The following is a 26,697-nucleotide window of genomic DNA, read 5'->3' on the forward strand; positions in this document are numbered from 1 at the left end:
ACACAATGTCAAAATAGTTGTCTTCGGACAATCCCTCCCACCACGGCTGTATAGAAACAAAGAGCTAAGCAAATATCACATTTCTGTGAAATGTATCTGGATAGTGTTGATTCATCGATGCCCAGTTGGCAGAGAAGAAGTGCAACCTGCACTCACTCGCTCCCATGTACAGAGCAATGGAAACATCCACTCACCCAGCCCTTAGCATAGGACACTGGCCGAAGAGAGGTCTGTTACTCCCAAAGACAGGATGAGGCCTCAGGACACCTGGAAGCAGGAGAATGCAAAGCAGGGAATGGAAACCAGTGCAGGTTCGGACCCCTGGTGATGGAGCAACAAGGGTGAAACTCTGTTTAACTTGGACGCACACTCTCAAGCGGACAGGAGACATGGGTTTGAAGGTGATGTGCTGAGATTTACAAGAGTGCACAGCAGATGCTTGGCTGAGAGAACTCAAAGAAACCAGCGCAAAATATCCCCACAGTTAATTCTGAGACCAAGATCCCAGCTGCCAACTTTGAGGTAGCAGAGGCAACGGTCAGTGAGGCATAGAGCTACGGATGATGGCACACGTTGAGTCTCAGGGATCTGGAGTGCGTTGTGGGATGTGGTGGGTCGAATCAAGAGAGCAAACCGAACTGTGTACCAATAATAAATCAACCACACTGGTCGCGCGGTTGCGATTACCGATATGTCCCATGGCCACACCCAGTACATCTGCAGGACCAGGGACCAATTGGGAATTTTGCCAATAGAGCACGTGTGGGGCTGAATCAGAGATATCGTGCATCTGCTCTGAGGGATCCAGGGGGCCTTGAATTTGAAATCAGAATGAAAAGCCTTAGGATATGCTACATTCATAACCTGGGCTGGGATTATGGTTTGGTTTGAGTCACAGGATGCGCAACAACTCTGTGGTTGCCTTCGTGCACCCGTGCCACAAGGATGAGAGGACAAGGGAGAGTGGTCCAAGTCCACAGCGTGAGAAGAGGAAGCATTCCCTTCAGCACTATCTCCCAAAAGCGGATGCTACATTTTGGATGGCACCGGCACGGTACGGCACCTAGGACAACAAGGAAGGTCTGCGGGATCATTCCAGCAGGCCCTGATATGTGACATCCATAGATATGCTTCCACTGGTGTTTCTGTAGACAGAGAAGCTCTGGAAAGAACTCATTTCATTGGGACATTGCCGTGGCAATAAAAAGCAGAAGAGCACTCTCAGTTTGCTGTTTTGGAAACACTCCAAAATGACATAGAGAAGAATGCAGAGCTGAGAACTTTTAGAAGCTTCATTTCCACAAGAGGAAGTGTCCTGTGCACTTTCAGAAGTGTGAGATAAGTATAATCAAAATGAAGTTATGCTAATCGAAGTAGAATGGGTTGTTCATCACAACTAATGCAACACCAGCAATTGGAGATATACCAAACAACACACACAGGTACAGGTTATGGCATCAATGCCTAGGAGAAATTGTCCTCACAGAAATCCCATGGAATTGCGTAGAGACAAGAGTCTAAATTTTTCAATTAACAAAGCCCTAGAAGTCTACAATAGATACCTGATATTACCTGACCAGTAGAGTTGAAGAAGAACAGTAAAAGAAACAGGAAGTACCATTTTCAGTTCCAAAGATATTGAAGGCGCAAAAGATAAGCTTTCAAACAACTAGTCTGCAAAACGCTATTCAGAACAAGTGTTGAAAATGAAGGTCAGGAAAACACTGAAGAACACCAGTGTCTCAGAATCACAAAAGGCAGAATACCAGAAAAGGGGAAGAGAAAGTCTCAACACGAGCCAAAAATATCAGGAAACTCAATGGTTGTGATAATATCAGGGCTAAAATTCAGTCCTTAGCAGACTAGATAATGCAGAGGGACGCGTGAATGACTGTGAAGACAGGGGAAGAGAAAAACCTCGGTCAGAAGCAGACATAGGAAAGCAAGTGCAAACAAATGAAAACATTGCAGTTGAACCCTGGGTTAAGACAGGGCATGAAAGAATAGAAATCATGAGTCCCAGATGGAAAAGCAAGAGATAAAGAAACAAAAAGTGTCTGAAAATTTATCTGTAGAAAAATCAGACTGAAACTTGCTGAAAGCCAAGAAAGAATCATCTATGCGAATTCAGGAATTACACAGCATCCGAAGGAGGTGGAATCCCAATAGACCTACCAGCAGCTGTATGATTCAAATCAACAAAGTTCACGAATATCCGAGTGATTTAAAATGCACCTGGAGGAAACAACATAGTCACAAGGAAACCTCCAGAGGGCTTTCAGCTGATATCTCGGCAGCAATATTGCAGGACAGGGAGGAGTGCCAGGACACAGACCATATCCTGAATGGCCAAATGCTGCCACCTAGGGTAGCCTATGCCACATGAACACCATTTCAAATAACGGCAGAGCTAGAGAATTCTACAGACCGGCAAATCTTAAAAGAATTCAGCAGTTCAAAAGTTTTTCTAAAAGAAAGGTTGAGAAAACTCCCCTGAATAGAAAAGCAGCAAGATGGAATGGAAAGAAGAAACCATTATTGGAAATGCAAGAAGAGCATGTGTGGCAGAGAAGAAAGAAGAAGAACTTAAGGAGGACATCAAAACCCTAAAGATGGGAGAGGGAAGCAGGAAATCATAGGTGATTGGAAGCACTCTCTTAAGTGAATCAGCTTATTTGACTCTGTTTGAAGCGAAAGGAGAGATGCATGGCCTGACGTGTTTGCAAAACAAGCGAGAAGAAGACCAACAAAGAATCAAACCAACAAACAAGCACCAAAATGGTATGGTTGGCTGACATATACAAAGGGAACCATGATTATTCAAAAGAAAATACTCAAGGTGAGGTCAAGGGTCATTCAGAACGCATCGACCCAGTATCGTGGCTTGCATGTACTCAGCACACTTGTATTCGGAAATCAGAAGCGTGCATTCATATTCGTAAATTTTGATTCATAAGAGCATATCGTGACCTAACACTAATGCCGATTTGGAATCAAATGGATTCCTAGTCCGTGATGTAGACTTGTATGTCTTCCAACAGGATGAAGGAATGCCATATTCTAGGCTACGTAGAGAAGAAATGTAAGAAGCCTATAACAAAGGCAAGTAGCTCTGCCAAAGTGTACTAAGTGCAAAAGAGACCGACAGCAAAGTGCACATTGGGGTTGGTTTCATTTCTTGGAATTTCAGCCCCCATGAATCCAATGGATCCATGTCCTGAGAGTGTGGGTGTTTCAGCAGAAATCAGGCGACGCATATGTATTCCGGGTGTACGGATATTATAGGAACATAAGTCTCCTTTAGTGGGTCCCTGTGTACTGTGAACTGTTAGAAAGTTTAAAGACGTGTGAAACCATCAACTGAAAAGGGACACACTTCCCTCCATTGGTACGGTGCATAGAGCTCTGAACCAAAGGAAAGAGGGAAGAAGAAAGGCCCATGGGACGCTAGTGGGTAGAATCACATTTACCTTAGGAACCTCTCGTCGGATGCAGCCCCTCCCCCAACACTGACAAGATGCAGCAGCCATTGGGGATGGCAGTTAGCGGTTGGATTCCAGGTGGAATGTTGGTGTTTACCGCAAGGCTTGTTGTGGCTGTTGGATCCTAGGTAACCGGGCAGAGTTCTGTGGGTGGATCAGTGTGGTGGAGGGGCTGCCGCCCTCTGTGGAGCTTGGCTTAGGTGTTTGGTCCGGGAAGCTGTGTAAGTTCGAGATACTGCTGCTGCCCAAAGACCTGAGGTCACAGGTCAGTTTCCAGAACCTGAAAGGGCAGACAGTGGAAGATCTGCCTGTCATCAGCTTACTGGTCAGGCTCCGAGGTACTTTCAGACTTGCCCAGTCCTGGTGAAGTCGACTTTAGGGGAGACACGAAGAGAAGCTGGCCGATAAGCTGGCTGCACGGATTGAGGAGAGATGCGAACACATGGATGAGAGATGTTCTGCTACAATGGAGAATACTGGCGTGGAGACAGCTGTAGAGGATACCAGGCTCAAAAGACATTCATGAGACCTATTGAAACTCACTGATACAGGCAGAAACATACGGAGTGCCAACGTGGACTTGAGGAAGTTCCTCAATTCTCTTCTCCAATAACGGGTCCAAGGTCCCTGACGTCTGAAGGAGAAGAAATGGCAGAGATGATCAAAACGCTCCTGTTCTTGGAAGAGGTCGTGAGAATCCACACGTCCCAAGGGGCATTCCCAAGCCATTCAGACCAAAATTCAACAAGCCCAGGTAAGCCTTTTCCCAGGTTTGGGCCTAGCTAGTGAGCACTTGCCCTTGCCTCCCCTCCACTCAGGCATCCATTTTGAAGGATCAGTACCTGAGCTGCAATGAAGCCATTACGAGAAGAGCAAGCCCCTCCTAGAATCAGAGTTCCCCCAGCTTCACTCTCTGTGAACAACAGTGAACACCTTAAAGGTCAAATAGTCTCGGCTGAAATAGATAAAATTGAATACTTAGCTCACACCTAGAAACGATGTCCTTCCGCTAGATTCAGCAAATGTTGTGTTTATGTCTTCCCTGGGGTGAAGGGAGTGTGGTAAGTGAGGGGAATCTTTGACTGAACATGAATCTGTATTAGGCTTCAGTTTTTCAAGACAGTGAAGGTAAATAGTACAAGTCAGAAAGTGAACTGAACTGTAAAAGTCGCCAATGACATTAAAGACACAGCTTATGTGGATCGTCTTTCACTTGAGTCAAGCCCCCGGGGGCACTATATCATGGGGGTGCAGACTTGGTTGCGTTAAATGGCTTTAAACTACAGGATCGGATGATTAAGCGTTCTCAACACTGATAGAAAAACACCTGGTTCTCAATAGACTAGCATAACTGCAGCAGGATTCTCCTAGCTAGAATGCCTCTAGGTGCTTTTGGATTCAAACCTAAATGTATATATTTGGTTTGTTTCCTCTTGTATTTTCCTAGAGAGGGATGTTACCCCTTGAAATGCCAACATTGGCCAGTAGGTGTCATTGGGATACAGGGCACCACATGCACAAGTGTATCCAAGGTTGGGGGTTATTCCATGTTTCCAAAAGTTATTTCATGGTTCCTGTTGGTTTCGGAGGCTTCAACCTTAAAGAGCTGACATGACCCCTTGAACACTTTGGACTGCTAGTTTGCATTCTATCTGTCTAGCTTTTCCGTAGAGCTGACAAAATGTTACCAAAATTGACAAGTCTGGCTTCTAGGTCGATTGAGTGTGTTTCAAAAAATAACTCCATTTTCGTATAACTCCCAAAACATGTAAATGAGTTCTGTTAAACTTCTTAAAGACTGCAAATGGGATATCAACACAATGTCAAAATAGTTGTCTTCGGACAATCCCTCCCACCACGGCTGTATAGAAACAAAGAGCTAAGCAAATATCACATTTCTGTGAAATGTATCTGGATAGTGTTGATTCATCGATGCCCAGTTGGCAGAGAAGAAGTGCAACCTGCACTCACTCGCTCCCATGTACAGAGCAATGGAAACATCCACTCACCCAGCCCTTAGCATAGGACACTGGCCGAAGAGAGGTCTGTTACTCCCAAAGACAGGATGAGGCCTCAGGACACCTGGAAGCAGGAGAATGCAAAGCAGGGAATGGAAACCAGTGCAGGTTCGGACCCCTGGTGATGGAGCAACAAGGGTGAAACTCTGTTTAACTTGGACGCACACTCTCAAGCGGACAGGAGACATGGGTTTGAAGGTGATGTGCTGAGATTTACAAGAGTGCACAGCAGATGCTTGGCTGAGAGAACTCAAAGAAACCAGCGCAAAATATCCCCACAGTTAATTCTGAGACCAAGATCCCAGCTGCCAAGTTTGAGGTAGCAGAGGCAACGGTCAGTGAGGCATAGAGCTACGGATGATGGCACACGCTGAGTCTCAGGGATCTGGAGTGCGTTGTGGGATGTGGTGGGTCGAATCAAGAGAGCAAACCGAACTGTGTACCAATAATAAATCAACCACACTGTTCGCGCGGTTGCGATTACCGATATGTCCCATGGCCACACCCAGTACATCTGCAGGACCAGGGACCAATTGGGAATTTTGCCAATAGAGCACATGTGGGGCTGAATCAGAGATATCATGCATCTGGTCTGAGGGATCCAGGGGGCCTTGAATTTGAAATCAGAATGAAAAGACTTAGGATATGCTGCATTCATAACCTGGGCTGGGATTATGGTTTGGTTTGAGTCACAGGATGCGCAACAACTCTGTGGTTGCCTTCGTGCACCCGTGCCACAAGGATGAGAGGACAAGGAAGAGTGGTCCAAGTCCACAGCGCGAGAAGAGGAAGCATTCCCTTCAGCACTATCTCCCAAAAGCGGATGCTACATTTTGGATGGCACCGGCACGGTACGGCACCTAGGACAACAAGGAAGGTCTGCGGGATCATTCCAGCAGGCCCTGATATGTGACATCCATAGATATGCTTCCACTGCTGTTTCTGTAGACAGAGAAGCTCTGGAAAGAACTGATTTCATTGGGACATTCCCGTGGCAATAAAAAGCAGAAGAGCACTCTCAGTTTGCTGTTTTGGAAACACTCCAAAATGACATAGAGAAGAATGCAGAGCTGAGAACTTTTAGAAGCTTCATTTCCACAAGAGGAAGTGTCCTGTGCACTTTCAGAAGTGTGAGATAAGTATAATCAAAATGAAGTTATGCTAATCGAAGTAGAATGGGTTGTTCATCACAACTAATGCAACACCAGCAATTGGAGATATACCAAACAACACACACAGGTACAGGTTATGGCATCAATGCCTAGGAGAAATTGTCCTCACAGAAATCCCATGGAATTGCGTAGAGACAAGAGTCTAAAATTTTCAATTAACAAAGCCCTAGAAGTCTACATTAGATACCTGATATTACCTGACCAGTAGAGATGAAGAAGAACAGTAAAAGAAACAGGAAGTACCATTTTCAGTTCCAAAGATATTGAAGGCACAAAAGATAAGCTTTCAAACAACTAGTCTGCAAAACGCTATCCAGAACAAGTGTTGAAAATGAAGGTCAGGAAAACACTGAAGAACACCAGTGTCTCAGAATCACAAAAGGCAGAATACCAGAAAAGGGGAAGAGAAAGTCTCAACACGAGCCAAAAATATCAGGAAACTCAATGGTTGTGATAATATCAGGGCTAGAATTCAGTCCTTAGCAGACTAGATAATGCAGAGGGACGCGTGAATGACTGTGAAGACAGGGGAAGAGAAAAACCTCGGTCAGAAGCAGACATAGGAAAGCAAGTGCAAACAAATGAAAACATTGCAGTTGAACCCTGGGTTAAGACAGGGCATGAAAGAATAGAAATCATGAGTCCCAGATGGAAAAGCAAGAGATAAAGAAACAAAAAGTGTCTGAAAATTTATCTGTAGAAAAATCAGACTGAAACTTGCTGAAAGCCAAGAAAGAATCATCTATGCGAATTCAGGAATTACACAGCATCCGAAGGAGGTGGAATCCCAATAGACCTACCAGCAGCTGTATGATTCAAATCAACAAAGTTCACGAATATCCGAGTGATTTAAAATGCACCTGGAGGAAACAACATAGTCACAAGGAAACCTCCAGAGGGCTTTCAGCTGATATCTCGGCAGCAATATTGCAGGACAGGGAGGAGTGCCAGGACACAGACCATATCCTGAATGGCCAAATGCTGCCACCTAGGGTAGCCTATGCCACATGAACACCATTTCAAATAACGGCAGAGCTAGAGAATTCTACAGACCGGCAAATCTTAAAAGAATTCAGCAGTTCAAAAGTTTTTCTAAAAGAAAGGTTGAGAAAACTCCCCTGAATAGAAAAGCAGCAAGATGGAATGGAAAGAAGAAACCATTATTGGAAATGCAAGAAGAGCATGTGTGGCAGAGAAGAAAGAAGAAGAACTTAAGGAGGACATCAAAACCCTAAAGATGGGAGAGGGAAGCAGGAAATCATAGGTGATTGGAAGCACTCTCTTAAGTGAATCAGCTTATTTGACTCTGTTTGAAGCGAAAGGAGAGATGCATGGCCTGACGTGTTTGCAAAACAAGCGAGAAGAAGACCAACAAAGAATCAAACCAACAAACAAGCACCAAAATGGTATGGTTGGCTGACATATACAAAGAGAACCATGATTATTCAAAAGAAAATACTCAAGGTGAGGTCAAGGGTCATTCAGAACGCATCGACCCAGTATCGTGGCTTGCATGTACTCAGCACACTTGTATTCGGAAATCAGAAGCGTGCATTCATTTTCGTAAATTTTGATTCATAAGAGCATATCGTGACCTAACACTAATGCCGATTTGGAATCAAATGGTTTCCTAGTCCGTGATGTAGACTTGTATGTCTTCCAACAGGATGAAGGAATGCCATATTCTAGGCTACGTAGAGAAGAAATGTAAGAAGCCTATAACAAAGGCAAGTAGCTCTGCCAAAGTGTACTAAGTGCAAAAGAGACCGACAGCAAAGTGCACATTGGGGTTGGTTTCATTTCTTGGAATTTCAGCCCCCATGAATCCAATGGATCCATGTCCTGAGAGTGTGGGTGTTTCAGCAGAAATCAGGCGACGCATATGTATTCCGGGTGTACGGATATTATAGGAACATAAGTCTCCTTTAGTGGGTCCCTGTGTACTGTGAACTGTTAGAAAGTTTAAAGACGTGTGAAACCATCAACTGAAAAGGGACACACTTCCCTCCACTGGTACGGTGCATAGAGCTCTGAACCAAAGGAAAGAGGGAAGAAGAAAGGCCCATGGGACGCTAGTGGGTAGAATCACATTTACCTTAGGAACCTCTCGTCGGATGCAGCCCCTCCCCCAACACTGACAAGATGCAGCAGCCATTGGGGATGGCAGTTAGCGGTTGGATTCCAGGTGGAATGTTGGTGTTTACCGCAAGGCTTGTTGTGGCTGTTGGATCCTAGGTAACCGGGCAGAGTTCTGTGGGTGGATCAGTGTGGTGGAGGGGCTGCCGCCCTCTGTGGAGCTTGGCTTAGGTGTTTGGTCCGGGAAGCTGTGTAAGTTCGAGATACTGCTGCTGCCCAAAGACCTGAGGTCACAGGTCAGTTTCCAGAACCTGAAAGGGCAGACAGTGGAAGATCTGCCTGTCATCAGCTTACTGGTCAGGCTCCGAGGTACTTTCAGACTTGCCCAGTCCTGGTGAAGTCGACTTTAGGGGAGACACGAAGAGAAGCTGGCCGATAAGCTGGCTGCACGGATTGAGGAGAGATGCGAACACATGGATGAGAGATGTTCTGCTACAATGGAGAATACTGGCGTGGAGACAGCTGTAGAGGATACCAGGCTCAAAAGACATTCATGAGACCTATTGAAACTCACTGATACAGGCAGAAACATACGGAGTGCCAACGTGGACTTGAGGAAGTTCCTCAATTCTCTTCTCCAATAACGGGTCCAAGGTCCCTGACGTCTGAAGGAGAAGAAATGGCAGAGATGATCAAAACGCTCCTGTTCTTGGAAGAGGTCGTGAGAATCCACACGTCCCAAGGGGCATTCCCAAGCCATTCAGACCAAAATTCAACAAGCCCAGGTAAGCCTTTTCCCAGGTTTGGGCCTAGCTAGTGAGCACTTGCCCTTGCCTCCCCTCCACTCAGGCATCCATTTTGAAGGATCAGTACCTGAGCTGCAATGAAGCCATTACGAGAAGAGCAAGCCCCTCCTAGAATCAGAGTTCCTCCAGCTTCACTCTCTGTGAACAACAGTGAACACCTTAAAGGTCAAATAGTCTCGGCTGAAATAGATAAAATTGAATACTTAGCTCACACCTAGAAACGATGTCCTTCCGCTAGATTCAGCAAATGTTGTGTTTATGTCTTCCCTGGGGTGAAGGGAGTGTGGTAAGTGAGGGGAATCTTTGACTGAACATGAATCTGTATTAGGCTTCAGTTTTTCAAGACAGTGAAGGTAAATAGTACAAGTCAGAAAGTGAACTGAACTGTAAAAGTCGCCAATGACATTAAAGACACAGCTTATGTGGATCGTCTTTCACTTGAGTCAAGCCCCCGGGGGCACTATATCATGGGGGTGCAGACTTGGTTGCGTTAAATGGCTTTAAACTACAGGATCGGATGATTAAGCGTTCTCAACACTGATAGAAAAACACCTGGTTCTCAATAGACTAGCATAACTGCAGCAGGATTCTCCTAGCTAGAATGCCTCTAGGTGCTTTTGGATTCAAACCTAAATGTATATATTTGGTTTGTTTCCTCTTGTATTTTCCTAGAGAGGGATGTTACCCCTTGAAATGCCAACATTGGCCAGTAGGTGTCATTGGGATACAGGGCACCACATGCACAAGTGTATCCAAGGTTGGGGGTTATTCCATGTTTCCAAAAGTTATTTCATGGTTCCTGTTGGTTTCGGAGGCTTCAACCTTAAAGAGCTGACATGACCCCTTGAACACTTTGGACTGCTAGTTTGCATTCTATCTGTCTAGCTTTTCCGTAGAGCTGACAAAATGTTACCAAAATTGACAAGTCTGGCTTCTAGGTCGATTGAGTGTGTTTCAAAAAATAACTCCATTTTCGTATAACTCCCAAAACATGTAAATGAGTTCTGTTAAACTTCTTAAAGACTGCAAATGGGATATCAACACAATGTCAAAATAGTTGTCTTCGGACAATCCCTCCCACCACGGCTGTATAGAAACAAAGAGCTAAGCAAATATCACATTTCTGTGAAATGTATCTGGATAGTGTTGATTCATCGATGCCCAGTTGGCAGAGAAGAAGTGCAACCTGCACTCACTCGCTCCCATGTACAGAGCAATGGAAACATCCACTCACCCAGCCCTTAGCATAGGACACTGGCCGAAGAGAGGTCTGTTACTCCCAAAGACAGGATGAGGCCTCAGGACACCTGGAAGCAGGAGAATGCAAAGCAGGGAATGGAAACCAGTGCAGGTTCGGACCCCTGGTGATGGAGCAACAAGGGTGAAACTCTGTTTAACTTGGACGCACACTCTCAAGCGGACAGGAGACATGGGTTTGAAGGTGATGTGCTGAGATTTACAAGAGTGCACAGCAGATGCTTGGCTGAGAGAACTCAAAGAAACCAGCGCAAAATATCCCCACAGTTAATTCTGAGACCAAGATCCCAGCTGCCAAGTTTGAGGTAGCAGAGGCAACGGTCAGTGAGGCATAGAGCTACGGATGATGGCACACGCTGAGTCTCAGGGATCTGGAGTGCGTTGTGGGATGTGGTGGGTCGAATCAAGAGAGCAAACCGAACTGTGTACCAATAATAAATCAACCACACTGTTCGCGCGGTTGCGATTACCGATATGTCCCATGGCCACACCCAGTACATCTGCAGGACCAGGGACCAATTGGGAATTTTGCCAATAGAGCACATGTGGGGCTGAATCAGAGATATCATGCATCTGGTCTGAGGGATCCAGGGGGCCTTGAATTTGAAATCAGAATGAAAAGACTTAGGATATGCTGCATTCATAACCTGGGCTGGGATTATGGTTTGGTTTGAGTCACAGGATGCGCAACAACTCTGTGGTTGCCTTCGTGCACCCGTGCCACAAGGATGAGAGGACAAGGAAGAGTGGTCCAAGTCCACAGCGCGAGAAGAGGAAGCATTCCCTTCAGCACTATCTCCCAAAAGCGGATGCTACATTTTGGATGGCACCGGCACGGTACGGCACCTAGGACAACAAGGAAGGTCTGCGGGATCATTCCAGCAGGCCCTGATATGTGACATCCATAGATATGCTTCCACTGCTGTTTCTGTAGACAGAGAAGCTCTGGAAAGAACTGATTTCATTGGGACATTCCCGTGGCAATAAAAAGCAGAAGAGCACTCTCAGTTTGCTGTTTTGGAAACACTCCAAAATGACATAGAGAAGAATGCAGAGCTGAGAACTTTTAGAAGCTTCATTTCCACAAGAGGAAGTGTCCTGTGCACTTTCAGAAGTGTGAGATAAGTATAATCAAAATGAAGTTATGCTAATCGAAGTAGAATGGGTTGTTCATCACAACTAATGCAACACCAGCAATTGGAGATATACCAAACAACACACACAGGTACAGGTTATGGCATCAATGCCTAGGAGAAATTGTCCTCACAGAAATCCCATGGAATTGCGTAGAGACAAGAGTCTAAAATTTTCAATTAACAAAGCCCTAGAAGTCTACATTAGATACCTGATATTACCTGACCAGTAGAGATGAAGAAGAACAGTAAAAGAAACAGGAAGTACCATTTTCAGTTCCAAAGATATTGAAGGCACAAAAGATAAGCTTTCAAACAACTAGTCTGCAAAACGCTATCCAGAACAAGTGTTGAAAATGAAGGTCAGGAAAACACTGAAGAACACCAGTGTCTCAGAATCACAAAAGGCAGAATACCAGAAAAGGGGAAGAGAAAGTCTCAACACGAGCCAAAAATATCAGGAAACTCAATGGTTGTGATAATATCAGGGCTAGAATTCAGTCCTTAGCAGACTAGATAATGCAGAGGGACGCGTGAATGACTGTGAAGACAGGGGAAGAGAAAAACCTCGGTCAGAAGCAGACATAGGAAAGCAAGTGCAAACAAATGAAAACATTGCAGTTGAACCCTGGGTTAAGACAGGGCATGAAAGAATAGAAATCATGAGTCCCAGATGGAAAAGCAAGAGATAAAGAAACAAAAAGTGTCTGAAAATTTATCTGTAGAAAAATCAGACTGAAACTTGCTGAAAGCCAAGAAAGAATCATCTATGCGAATTCAGGAATTACACAGCATCCGAAGGAGGTGGAATCCCAATAGACCTACCAGCAGCTGTATGATTCAAATCAACAAAGTTCACGAATATCCGAGTGATTTAAAATGCACCTGGAGGAAACAACATAGTCACAAGGAAACCTCCAGAGGGCTTTCAGCTGATATCTCGGCAGCAATATTGCAGGACAGGGAGGAGTGCCAGGACACAGACCATATCCTGAATGGCCAAATGCTGCCACCTAGGGTAGCCTATGCCACATGAACACCATTTCAAATAACGGCAGAGCTAGAGAATTCTACAGACCGGCAAATCTTAAAAGAATTCAGCAGTTCAAAAGTTTTTCTAAAAGAAAGGTTGAGAAAACTCCCCTGAATAGAAAAGCAGCAAGATGGAATGGAAAGAAGAAACCATTATTGGAAATGCAAGAAGAGCATGTGTGGCAGAGAAGAAAGAAGAAGAACTTAAGGAGGACATCAAAACCCTAAAGATGGGAGAGGGAAGCAGGAAATCATAGGTGATTGGAAGCACTCTCTTAAGTGAATCAGCTTATTTGACTCTGTTTGAAGCGAAAGGAGAGATGCATGGCCTGACGTGTTTGCAAAACAAGCGAGAAGAAGACCAACAAAGAATCAAACCAACAAACAAGCACCAAAATGGTATGGTTGGCTGACATATACAAAGAGAACCATGATTATTCAAAAGAAAATACTCAAGGTGAGGTCAAGGGTCATTCAGAACGCATCGACCCAGTATCGTGGCTTGCATGTACTCAGCACACTTGTATTCGGAAATCAGAAGCGTGCATTCATTTTCGTAAATTTTGATTCATAAGAGCATATCGTGACCTAACACTAATGCCGATTTGGAATCAAATGGTTTCCTAGTCCGTGATGTAGACTTGTATGTCTTCCAACAGGATGAAGGAATGCCATATTCTAGGCTACGTAGAGAAGAAATGTAAGAAGCCTATAACAAAGGCAAGTAGCTCTGCCAAAGTGTACTAAGTGCAAAAGAGACCGACAGCAAAGTGCACATTGGGGTTGGTTTCATTTCTTGGAATTTCAGCCCCCATGAATCCAATGGATCCATGTCCTGAGAGTGTGGGTGTTTCAGCAGAAATCAGGCGACGCATATGTATTCCGGGTGTACGGATATTATAGGAACATAAGTCTCCTTTAGTGGGTCCCTGTGTACTGTGAACTGTTAGAAAGTTTAAAGACGTGTGAAACCATCAACTGAAAAGGGACACACTTCCCTCCATTGGTACGGTGCATAGAGCTCTGAACCAAAGGAAAGAGGGAAGAAGAAAGGCCCATGGGACGCTAGTGGGTAGAATCACATTTACCTTAGGAACCTCTCGTCGGATGCAGCCCCTCCCCCAACACTGACAAGATGCAGCAGCCATTGGGGATGGCAGTTAGCGGTTGGATTCCAGGTGGAATGTTGGTGTTTACCGCGAGGCTTGTTGTGGCTGTTGGATCCTAGGTAACCGGGCAGAGTTCTGTGGGTGGATCAGTGTGGTGGAGGGGCTGCCGCCCTCTGTGGAGCTTGGCTTAGGTGTTTGGTCCGGGAAGCTGTGTAAGTTCGAGATACTGCTGCTGCCCAAAGACCTGAGGTCACAGGTCAGTTTCCAGAACCTGAAAGGGCAGACAGTGGAAGATCTGCCTGTCATCAGCTTACTGGTCAGGCTCCGAGGTACTTTCAGACTTGCCCAGTCCTGGTGAAGTCGACTTTAGGGGAGACACGAAGAGAAGCTGGCCGATAAGCTGGCTGCACGGATTGAGGAGAGATGCGAACACATGGATGAGAGATGTTCTGCTACAATGGAGAATACTGGCGTGGAGACAGCTGTAGAGGATACCAGGCTCAAAAGACATTCATGAGACCTATTGAAACTCACTGATACAGGCAGAAACATACGGAGTGCCAACGTGGACTTGAGGAAGTTCCTCAATTCTCTTCTCCAATAACGGGTCCAAGGTCCCTGACGTCTGAAGGAGAAGAAATGGCAGAGATGATCAAAACGCTCCTGTTCTTGGAAGAGGTCGTGAGAATCCACACGTCCCAAGGGGCATTCCCAAGCCATTCAGACCAAAATTCAACAAGCCCAGGTAAGCCTTTTCCCAGGTTTGGGCCTAGCTAGTGAGCACTTGCCCTTGCCTCCCCTCCACTCAGGCATCCATTTTGAAGGATCAGTACCTGAGCTGCAATGAAGCCATTACGAGAAGAGCAAGCCCCTCCTGGAATCAGAGTTCCTCCAGCTTCACTCTCTGTGAACAACAGTGAACACCTTAAAGGTCAAATAGTCTCGGCTGAAATAGATAAAATTGAATACTTAGCTCACACCTAGAAACGATGTCCTTCCGCTAGATTCAGCAAATGTTGTGTTTATGTCTTCCCTGGGGTGAAGGGAGTGTGGTAAGTGAGGGGAATCTTTGACTGAACATGAATCTGTATTAGGCTTCAGTTTTTCAAGACAGTGAAGGTAAATAGTACAAGTCAGAAAGTGAACTGAACTGTAAAAGTCGCCAATGACATTAAAGACACAGCTTATGTGGATCGTCTTTCACTTGAGTCAAGCCCCCGGGGGCACTATATCATGGGGCTGCAGACTTGGTTGCGTTAAATGGCTTTAAACTACAGGATCGGATGATTAAGCGTTCTCAACACTGATAGAAAAACACCTGGTTCTCAATAGACTAGCATAACTGCAGCAGGATTCTCCTAGCTAGAATGCCTCTAGGTGCTTTTGGATTCAAACCTAAATGTATATATTTGGTTTGTTTCCTCTTGTATTTTCCTAGAGAGGGATGTTACCCCTTGAAATGCCAACATTGGCCAGTAGGTGTCATTGGGATACAGGGCACCACATGCACAAGTGTATCCAAGGTTGGGGGTTATTCCATGTTTCCAAAAGTTATTTCATGGTTCCTGTTGGTTTCGGAGGCTTCAACCTTAAAGAGCTGACATGACCCCTTGAACACTTTGGACTGCTAGTTTGCATTCTATCTGTCTAGCTTTTCCGTAGAGCTGACACAATGTTACCAAAATTGACAAGTCTGGCTTCTAGGTCGATTGAGTGTATTTCAAAAAAATAACTCCATTTTCGTATAACTCCCAAAACATGTAAATGAGTTCTGTTAAACTTCTTAAAGACTGCAAATGGGATATCAACACAATGTCAAAATAGTTGTCTTCGGACAATCCCTCCCACCACGGCTGTATAGAAACAAAGAGCTAAGCAAATATCACATTTCTGTGAAATGTATCTGGATAGTGTTGATTCATCGATGCCCAGTTGGCAGAGAAGAAGTGCAACCTGCACTCACTCGCTCCCATGTACAGAGCAATGGAAACATCCACTCACCCAGCCCTTAGCATAGGACACTGGCCGAAGAGAGGTCTGTTACTCCCAAAGACAGGATGAGGCCTCAGGACACCTGGAAGCAGGAGAATGCAAAGCAGGGAATGGAAACCAGTGCAGGTTCGGACCCCTGGTGCTGGAGCAACAAGGGTGAAACTCTGTTTAACTTGGACGCACACTCTCAAGCGGACAGGAGACATGGGTTTGAAGGTGATGTGCTGAGATTTACAAGAGTGCACAGCAGATGCTTGGCTGAGAGAACTCAAAGAAACCAGCGCAAAATATCCCCACAGTTAATTCTGAGACCAAGATCCCAGCTGCCAAGTTTGAGGTAGCAGAGGCAACGGTCAGTGAGGCATAGAGCTACGGATGATGGCACACGCTGAGTCTCAGGGATCTGGAGTGCGTTGTGGGATGTGGTGGGTCGAATCAAGAGAGCAAACCGAACTGTGTACCAATAATAAATCAACCACACTGTTCGCGCGGTTGCGATTACCGATATGTCCCATGGCCACACCCAGTACATCTGCAGGACCAGGGACCAATTGGGAATTTTGCCAATAGAGCACATGTGGGGCTGAATCAGAGATATCGTGCATCTGGTCTGAGGGATCCAGGGGGCCTTGAATTTGAAATCAGAATGAAAAGACTTAGGATATGCTGCATTCATAACCTGGGCTGGGATTATGGTTTGGTTTGAGTCACAGGATGCGCAACAACTCTGTGGTTGCCTTCGTGCACCCGTGCCACAAGGATGAGAGGACAAGGAAGAGTGGTCCAAGTCCACAGCGCGAGAAGAGGAAGCATTCCCTTCAGCACTATCTCCCAAAAGCAGATGCTACATTTTGGATGGCACCGGCACGGTACGGCACCTAGGACAACAAGGAAGGTCTGCGGGATCATTCCAGCAGGCCCTGATATGTGACATCCATAGATATGCTTCCACTGCTGTTTCTGTAGACAGAGAAGCTCTGGAAAGAACTGATTTCATTGGGACATTCCCGTGGCAATAAAAAGCAGAAGAGCACTCTCAGTTTGCTGTTTTGGAAACACTCCAAAATGACATAGAGAAGAATGCAGAGCTGAGAACTTTTAGAAGCTTCATTTCCACAAGAGGAAGTGTCCTGTGCACTTTCAGAAGTGTGAGATAAGTATAATCAAAATGAAGTTATGCTAATCGAAGTAGAATGGGTTGTTCATCACAACTAATGCAACACCAGCAATTGGAGATATACCAAACAACACACACAGGTACAGGTTATGGCATCAATGCCTAGGAGAAATTGTCCTCACAGAAATCCCATGGAATTGCGTAGAGACAAGAGTCTAAAATTTTCAATTAACAAAGCCCTAGAAGTCTACATTAGATACCTGATATTACCTGACCAGTAGAGATGAAGAAGAACAGTAAAAGAAACAGGAAGTACCATTTTCAGTTCCAAAGATATTGAAGGCACAAAAGATAAGCTTTCAAACAACTAGTCTGCAAAACGCTATCCAGAACAAGTGTTGAAAATGAAGGTCAGGAAAACACTGAAGAACACCAGTGTCTCAGAATCACAAAAGGCAGAATACCAGAAAAGGGGAAGAGAAAGTCTCAACACGAGCCAAAAATATCAGGAAACTCAATGGTTGTGATAATATCAGGGCTAGAATTCAGTCCTTAGCAGACTAGATAATGCAGAGGGACGCGTGAATGACTGTGAAGACAGGGGAAGAGAAAAACCTCGGTCAGAAGCAGACATAGGAAAGCAAGTGCAAACAAATGAAAACATTGCAGTTGAACCCTGGGTTAAGACAGGGCATGAAAGAATAGAAATCATGAGTCCCAGATGGAAAAGCAAGAGATAAAGAAACAAAAAGTGTCTGAAAATTTATCTGTAGAAAAATCAGACTGAAACTTGCTGAAAGCCAAGAAAGAATCATCTATGCGAATTCAGGAATTACACAGCATCCGAAGGAGGTGGAATCCCAATAGACCTACCAGCAGCTGTATGATTCAAATCAACAAAGTTCACGAATATCCGAGTGATTTAAAATGCACCTGGAGGAAACAACATAGTCACAAGGAAACCTCCAGAGGGCTTTCAGCTGATATCTCGGCAGCAATATTGCAGGACAGGGAGGAGTGCCAGGACACAGACCATATCCTGAATGGCCAAATGCTGCCACCTAGGGTAGCCTATGCCACATGAACACCATTTCAAATAACGGCAGAGCTAGAGAATTCTACAGACCGGCAAATCTTAAAAGAATTCAGCAGTTCAAAAGTTTTTCTAAAAGAAAGGTTGAGAAAACTCCCCTGAATAGAAAAGCAGCAAGATGGAATGGAAAGAAGAAACCATTATTGGAAATGCAAGAAGAGCATGTGTGGCAGAGAAGAAAGAAGAAGAACTTAAGGAGGACATCAAAACCCTAAAGATGGGAGAGGGAAGCAGGAAATCATAGGTGATTGGAAGCACTCTCTTAAGTGAATCAGCTTATTTGACTCTGTTTGAAGCGAAAGGAGAGATGCATGGCCTGACGTGTTTGCAAAACAAGCGAGAAGAAGACCAACAAAGAATCAAACCAACAAACAAGCACCAAAATGGTATGGTTGGCTGACATATACAAAGAGAACCATGATTATTCAAAAGAAAATACTCAAGGTGAGGTCAAGGGTCATTCAGAACGCATCGACCCAGTATCGTGGCTTGCATGTACTCAGCACACTTGTATTCGGAAATCAGAAGCGTGCATTCATTTTCGTAAATTTTGATTCATAAGAGCATATCGTGACCTAACACTAATGCCGATTTGGAATCAAATGGTTTCCTAGTCCGTGATGTAGACTTGTATGTCTTCCAACAGGATGAAGGAATGCCATATTCTAGGCTACGTAGAGAAGAAATGTAAGAAGCCTATAACAAAGGCAAGTAGCTCTGCCAAAGTGTACTAAGTGCAAAAGAGACCGACAGCAAAGTGCACATTGGGGTTGGTTTCATTTCTTGGAATTTCAGCCCCCATGAATCCAATGGATCCATGTCCTGAGAGTGTGGGTGTTTCAGCAGAAATCAGGCGACGCATATGTATTCCGGGTGTACGGATATTATAGGAACATAAGTCTCCTTTAGTGGGTCCCTGTGTACTGTGAACTGTTAGAAAGTTTAAAGACGTGTGAAACCATCAACTGAAAAGGGACACACTTCCCTCCATTGGTACGGTGCATAGAGCTCTGAACCAAAGGAAAGAGGGAAGAAGAAAGGCCCATGGGACGCTAGTGGGTAGAATCACATTTACCTTAGGAACCTCTCGTCGGATGCAGCCCCTCCCCCAACACTGACAAGATGCAGCAGCCATTGGGGATGGCAGTTAGCGGTTGGATTCCAGGTGGAATGTTGGTGTTTACCGCGAGGCTTGTTGTGGCTGTTGGATCCTAGGTAACCGGGCAGAGTTCTGTGGGTGGATCAGTGTGATGGAGGGGCTGCCGCCCTCTGTGGAGCTTGGCTTAGGTGTTTGGTCCGGGAAGCTGTGTAAGTTCGAGATACTGCTGCTGCCCAAAGACCTGAGGTCACAGGTCAGTTTCCAGAACCTGAAAGGGCAGACAGTGGAAGATCTGCCTGTCATCAGCTTACTGGTGAGGCTCCGAGGTACTTTCAGACTTGCCCAGTCCTGGTGAAGTCGACTTTAGGGGAGACACGAAGAGAAGCTGGCCGATAAGCTGGCTGCACGGATTGAGGAGAGATGCGAACACATGGATGAGAGATGTTCTGCTACAATGGAGAATACTGGCGTGGAGACAGCTGTAGAGGATACCAGGCTCAAAAGACATTCATGAGACCTATTGAAACTCACTGATACAGGCAGAAACATACGGAGTGCCAACGTGGACTTGAGGAAGTTCCTCAATTCTCTTCTCCAATAACGGGTCCAAGGTCCCTGACGTCTGAAGGAGAAGAAATGGCAGAGATGATCAAAACGCTCCTGTTCTTGGAAGAGGTCGTGAGAATCCACATGTCCCAAGGGGCATTCCCAAGCCATTCAGACCAAAATTCAACAAGCCCAGGTAAGCCTTTTCCCAGGTTTGGGCCTAGCTAGTGAGCACTTGCCCTTGCCTCCCCTCCACTCAGGCATCCATTTTGAAGGATCAGTACCTGAGCTGCAATGAAGCCATTACGAGAAGAGCAAGCCCCTCGTAGAATCAGAGTTCCTCCAGCTTCACTCTCTGTGAACAACAGTGAACACCTTAAAGGTCAAATAGTCTCGGCTGAAATAGATAAAATTGAATACTTAGCTCACACCTAGAAACGATGTCCTTCCGCTAGATTCAGCAAATGTTGTGTTTCTGTCTTCCCTGGGGTGAAGGGAGTGTGGTAAGTGAGGGGAATCTTTGACTGAACATGAATCTGTATTAGGCTTCAGTTTTTCAAGACAGTGAAGGTAAATAGTACAAGTCAGAAAGTGAACTGAACTGTAAAAGTCGCCAATGACATTAAAGACACAGCTTATGTGGATCGTCTTTCACTTGAGTCAAGCCCCCGGGGGCACTATATCATGGGGCTGCAGACTTGGTTGCGTTAAATGGCTTTAAACTACAGGATCGGATGATTAAGCGTTCTCAACACTGATAGAAAAACACCTGGTTCTCAATAGACTAGCATAACTGCAGCAGGATTCTCCTAGCTAGAATGCCTCTAGGTGCTTTTGGATTCAAACCTAAATGTATATATTTGGTTTGTTTCCTCTTGTATTTTCCTAGAGAGGGATGTTACCCCTTGAAATGCCAACATTGGCCAGTAGGTGTCATTGGGATACAGGGCACCACATGCACAAGTGTATCCAAGGTTGGGGGTTATTCCATGTTTCCAAAAGTTATTTCATGGTTCCTGTTGGTTTCGGAGGCTTCAACCTTAAAGAGCTGACATGACCCCTTGAACAGTTTGGACTGCTAGTTTGCATTCTATCTGTCTAGCTTTTCCGTCGAGCTGACACAATGTTACCAAAATTGACAAGTCTGGCTTCTAGGTCGATTGAGTGTGTTTCAAAAAATAACTCCATTTTCGTATAACTCCCAAAACATGTAAATGAGTTCTGTTAAACTTCTTAAAGACTGCAAATGGGATATCAACACAATGTCAAAATAGTTGTCTTCGGACAATCCCTCCCACCACGGCTGTATAGAAACAAAGAGCTAAGCAAATATCACATTTCTGTGAAATGTATCTGGATAGTGTTGATTCATCGATGCCCAGTTGGCAGAGAAGAAGTGCAACCTGCACTCACTCGCTCCCATGTACAGAGCAATGGAAACATCCACTCACCCAGCCCTTAGCATAGGACACTGGCCGAAGAGAGGTCTGTTACTCCCAAAGACAGGATGAGGCCTCAGGACACCTGGAAGCAGGAGAATGCAAAGCAGGGAATGGAAACCAGTGCAGGTTCGGACCCCTGGTGATGGAGCAACGAGGGTGAAACTCTGTTTAACTTGGACGCACACTCTCAAGCGGACAGGAGACATGGGTTTGAAGGTGATGTGCTGAGATTTACAAGAGTGCACAGCAGATGCTTGGCTGAGAGAACTCAAAGAAACCAGCGCAAAATATCCCCACAGTTAATTCTGAGACCAAGATCCCAGCTGCCAAATTTGAGGTAGCAGAGGCAACGGTCAGTGAGGCATAGAGCTACGGATGATGGCACACGCTGAGTCTCAGGGATCTGGAGTGCGTTGTGGGATGTGGTGGGTCGAATCAAGAGAGCAAACCGAACTGTGTACCAATAATAAATCAACCACACTGTTCGCGCGGTTGCGATTACCGATATGTCCCATGGCCACACCCAGTACATCTGCAGGACCAGGGACCAATTGGGAATTTTGCCAATAGAGCACGTGTGGGGCTGAATCAGAGATATCGTGCATCTGGTCTGAGGGATCCAGGGGGCCTTGAATTTGAAATCAGAATGAAAAGCCTTAGGATATACTACATTCATAACCTGGGCTGGGATTATGGTTTGGTTTGAGTCACAGGATGCGCAACAACTCTGTGGTTGCCTTCGTGCACCCATGCCACAAGGATGAGAGGACAAGGAAGAGTGGTCCAAGTCCACAGCGCGAGAAGAGGAAGCATTCCCTTCAGCACTATCTCCCAAAAGCGGATGCTACATTTTGGATGGCACCGGCACGGTACGGCACCTAGGACAACAAGGAAGGTCTGCGGGATCATTCCAGCAGGCCCTGATATGTGACATCCATAGATATGCTTCCACTGGTGTTTCTGTAGACAGAGAAGCTCTGGAAAGAACTCATTTCATTGGGACATTCCCGTGGCAATAAAAAGCAGAAGAGCACTCTCAGTTTGCTGTTTTGGAAACACTCCAAAATGACATAGAGAAGAATGCAGAGCTGAGAACTTTTAGAAGCTTCATTTCCACAAGAGGAAGTGTCCTGTGCACTTTCAGAAGTGTGAGATAAGTATAATCAAAATGAAGTTATGCTAATCGAAGTAGAATGGGTTGTTCATCACAACTAATGCAACACCAGCAATTGGAGATATACCAAACAACACACACAGGTACAGGTTATGGCATCAATGCCTAGGAGAAATTGTCCTCACAGAAATCCCATGGAATTGCATAGAGACAAGAGTCTAAAATTTTCAATTAACAAAGCCCTAGAAGTCTACATTAGATACCTGATATTACCTGACCAGTAGAGATGAAGAAGAACAGTAAAAGAAACAGGAAGTACCATTTTCAGTTCCAAGGATATTGAAGGCGCAAAAGATAAGCTTTCAAACAACTAGTCTGCAAAACGCTATCCAGAACAAGTGTTGAAAATGAAGGTCAGGAAAACACTGAAGAACACCAGTGTCTCAGAATCACAAAAGGCAGAATACCAGAAAAGGGGAAGAGAAAGTCTCAACACGAGCCAAAAATATCAGGAAACTCAATGGTTGTGATAATATCAGGGCTAGAATTCAGTCCTTAGCAGACTAGATAATGCAGAGGGACGCGTGAATGACTGTGAAGACAGGGGAAGAGAAAAACCTCGGTCAGAAGCAGACATAGGAAAGCAAGTGCAAACAAATGAAAACATTGCAGTTGAACCCTGGGTTAAGACAGGGCATGAAAGAATAGAAATCATGAGTCCCAGATGGAAAAGCAAGATATAAAGAAACAAAAAGTGTCTGAAAATTTATCTGTAGAAAAATCAGACTGAAACTTGCTGAAAGCCAAGAAAGAATCATCTATGCGAATTCAGGAATTACACAGCATCCGAAGGAGGTGGAATCCCAATAGACCTACCAGCAGCTGTATGATTCAAATCAACAAAGTTCACGAATATCCGAGTGATTTAAAATGCACCTGGAGGAAACAACATAGTCACAAGGAAACCTCCAGAGGGCTTTCAGCTGATATCTCGGCAGCAATATTGCAGGACAGGGAGGAGTGCCAGGACACAGACCATATCCTGAATGGCCAAATGCTGCCACCTAGGGTAGCCTATGCCACATGAACACCATTTCAAATAACGGCAGAGCTAGAGAATTCTACAGACCGGCAAATCTTAAAAGAATTCAGCAGTTCAAAAGTTTTTCTAAAAGAAAGGTTGAGAAAACTCCCCTGAATAGAAAAGCAGCAAGATGGAATGGAAAGAAGAAACCATTATTGGAAATGCAAGAAGAGCATGTGTGGCAGAGAAGAAAGAAGAAGAACTTAAGGAGGACATCAAAACCCTAAAGATGGGAGAGGGAAGCAGGAAATCATAGGTGATTGGAAGCACTCTCTTAAGTGAATCAGCTTATTTGACTCTGTTTGAAGCGAAAGGAGAGATGCATGGCCTGACGTGTTTGCAAAACAAGCGAGAAGAAGACCAACAAAGAATCAAACCAACAAACAAGCACCAAAATGGTATGGTTGGCTGACATATACAAAGGGAACCATGATTATTCAAAAGAAAATACTCAAGGTGAGGTCAAGGGTCATTCAGAACGCATCGACCCAGTATCGTGGCTTGCATGTACTCAGCACACTTGTATTCGGAAATCAGAAGCGTGCATTCATATTCGTAAATTTTGATTCATAAGAGCATATCGTGACCTAACACTAATGCCGATTTGGAATCAAATGGTTTCCTAGTCCGTGATGTAGACTTGTATGTCTTCCAACAGGATGAAGGAATGCCATATTCTAGGCTACGTAGAGAAGAAATGTAAGAAGCCTATAACAAAGGCAAGTAGCTCTGCCAAAGTGTACTAAGTGCAAAAGAGACCGACAGCAAAGTGCACATTGGGGTTGGTTTCATTTCTTGGAATTTCAGCCCCCATGAATCCAATGGATCCATGTCCTGAGAGTGTGGGTGTTTCAGCAGAAATCAGGCGACGCATATGTATTCCGGGTGTACGGATATTATAGGAACATAAGTCTCCTTTAGTGGGTCCCTGTGTACTGTGAACTGTTAGAAAGTTTAAAGACGTGTGAAACCATCAACTGAAAAGGGACACACTTCCCTCCATTGGTACGGTGCATAGAGCTCTGAACCAAAGGAAAGAGGGAAGAAGAAAGGCCCATGGGACGCTAGTGGGTAGAATCACATTTACCTTAGGAACCTCTCGTCGGATGCAGCCCCTCCCCCAACACTGACAAGATGCAGCAGCCATTGGGGATGGCAGTTAGCGGTTGGATTCCAGGTGGAATGTTGGTGTTTACCGCGAGGCTTGTTGTGGCTGTTGGATCCTAGGTAACCGGGCAGAGTTCTGTGGGTGGATCAGTGTGATGGAGGGGCTGCCGCCCTCTGTGGAGCTTGGCTTAGGTCTTTGGTCCGGGAAGCTGTGTAAGTTCGAGATACTGCTGCTGCCCAAAGACCTGAGGTCACAGGTCAGTTTCCAGAACCTGAAAGGGCAGACAGTGGAAGATCTGCCTGTCATCAGCTTACTGGTCAGGCTCCGAGGTACTTTCAGACTTGCCCAGTCCTGGTGAAGTCGACTTTAGGGGAGACACGAAGAGAAGCTGGCCGATAAGCTGGCTGCACGGATTGAGGAGAGATGCGAACACATGGATGAGAGATGTTCTGCTACAATGGAGAATACTGGCGTGGAGACAGCTGTAGAGGATACCAGGCTCAAAAGACATTCATGAGACCTATTGAAACTCACTGATACAGGCAGAAACATACGGAGTGCCAACGTGGACTTGAGGAAGTTCCTCAATTCTCTTCTCCAATAACGGGTCCAAGGTCCCTGACGTCTGAAGGAGAAGAAATGGCAGAGATGATCAAAACGCTCCTGTTCTTGGAAGAGGTCGTGAGAATCCACACGTCCCAAGGGGCATTCCCAAGCCATTCAGACCAAAATTCAACAAGCCCAGGTAAGCCTTTTCCCAGGTTTGGGCCTAGCTAGTGAGCACTTGCCCTTGCCTCCCCTCCACTCAGGCATCCATTTTGAAGGATCAGTACCTGAGCTGCAATGAAGCCATTACGAGAAGAGCAAGCCCCTCGTAGAATCAGAGTTCCTCCAGCTTCACTCTCTGTGAACAACAGTGAACACCTTAAAGGTCAAATAGTCTCGGCTGAAATAGATAAAATTGAATACTTAGCTCACACCTAGAAACGATGTCCTTCCGCTAGATTCAGCAAATGTTGTGTTTCTGTCTTCCCTGGGGTGAAGGGAGTGTGGTAAGTGAGGGGAATCTTTGACTGAACATGAATCTGTATTAGGCTTCAGTTTTTCAAGACAGTGAAGGTAAATAGTACAAGTCAGAAAGTGAACTGAACTGTAAAAGTCGCCAATGACATTAAAGACACAGCTTATGTGGATCGTCTTTCACTTGAGTCAAGCCCCCGGGGGCACTATATCATGGGGGTGCAGACTTGGTTGGGTTAAATGGCTTTAAACTACAGGATCGGATGATTAAGCGTTCTCAACACTGATAGAAAAACACCTGGTTCTCAATAGACTAGCATAACTGCAGCAGGATTCTCCTAGCTAGAATGCCTCTAGGTGCTTTTGGATTCAAACCTAAATGTATATATTTGGTTTGTTTCCTCTTGTATTTTCCTAGAGAGGGATGTTACCCCTTGAAATGCCAACATTGGCCAGTAGGTGTCATTGGGATACAGGGCACCACATGCACAAGTGTATCCAAGGTTGGGGGTTATTCCATGTTTCCAAAAGTTATTTCATGGTTCCTGTTGGTTTCGGAGGCTTCAACCTTAAAGAGCTGACATGACCCCTTGAACACTTTGGACTGCTAGTTTGCATTCTATCTGTCTAGCTTTTCCGTCGAGCTGACACAATGTTACCAAAATTGACAAGTCTGGCTTCTAGGTCGATTGAGTGTGTTTCAAAAAATAACTCCATTTTCGTATAACTCCCAAAACATGTAAATGAGTTCTGTTAAACTTCTTAAAGACTGCAAATGGGATATCAACACAATGTCAAAATAGTTGTCTTCGGACAATCCCTCCCACCACGGCTGTATAGAAACAAAGAGCTAAGCAAATATCACATTTCTGTGAAATGTATCTGGATAGTGTTGATTCATCGATGCCCAGTTGGCAGAGAAGAAGTGCAACCTGCACTCACTCGCTCCCATGTACAGAGCAATGGAAACATCCACTCACCCAGCCCTTAGCATAGG

General features: G+C 45.1%; 3 long non-coding RNA genes across 4 annotated transcripts; all 3 read right to left on the bottom strand.

Annotated features, from left to right (window-relative positions):
- Positions 1-9,229: 9,229 nt before the first annotated feature.
- On the bottom strand, positions 9,230-14,237 carry LOC140693088 (uncharacterized). Its single transcript, XR_012068744.1, has 3 exons — positions 14,065-14,237; positions 9,622-9,692; positions 9,230-9,413 (listed from the first exon to the last, which is right to left on the bottom strand). It is a non-coding gene; the product is annotated as an uncharacterized lncRNA (long non-coding RNA).
- Positions 14,238-19,766: 5,529 nt separating this feature from the next.
- Positions 19,767-24,793, bottom strand: LOC140693076 (uncharacterized). Its single transcript, XR_012068731.1, has 3 exons — positions 24,660-24,793; positions 20,217-20,329; positions 19,767-20,008 (listed from the first exon to the last, which is right to left on the bottom strand). It is a non-coding gene; the product is annotated as an uncharacterized lncRNA (long non-coding RNA).
- Positions 24,794-24,928: 135 nt separating this feature from the next.
- LOC140693085 (uncharacterized) lies at positions 24,929-25,735 on the bottom strand. 2 transcript variants are annotated; one of them, XR_012068740.1, is made up of 3 exons: positions 25,514-25,735; positions 25,215-25,305; positions 24,929-25,084 (listed from the first exon to the last, which is right to left on the bottom strand). It is a non-coding gene; the product is annotated as an uncharacterized lncRNA (long non-coding RNA). The 2 variants fall into 2 exon arrangements; XR_012068741.1 differs by having other exon boundaries at positions 24,933-25,132.
- Between the last annotated feature and the right edge of the window lie 962 nt (positions 25,736-26,697).

This window comes from Vicugna pacos, unplaced genomic scaffold (assembly GCF_048564905.1).
Source record: "Vicugna pacos unplaced genomic scaffold, VicPac4 scaffold_19, whole genome shotgun sequence".
Lineage (NCBI taxonomy): Eukaryota > Metazoa > Chordata > Mammalia > Artiodactyla > Camelidae > Vicugna > Vicugna pacos.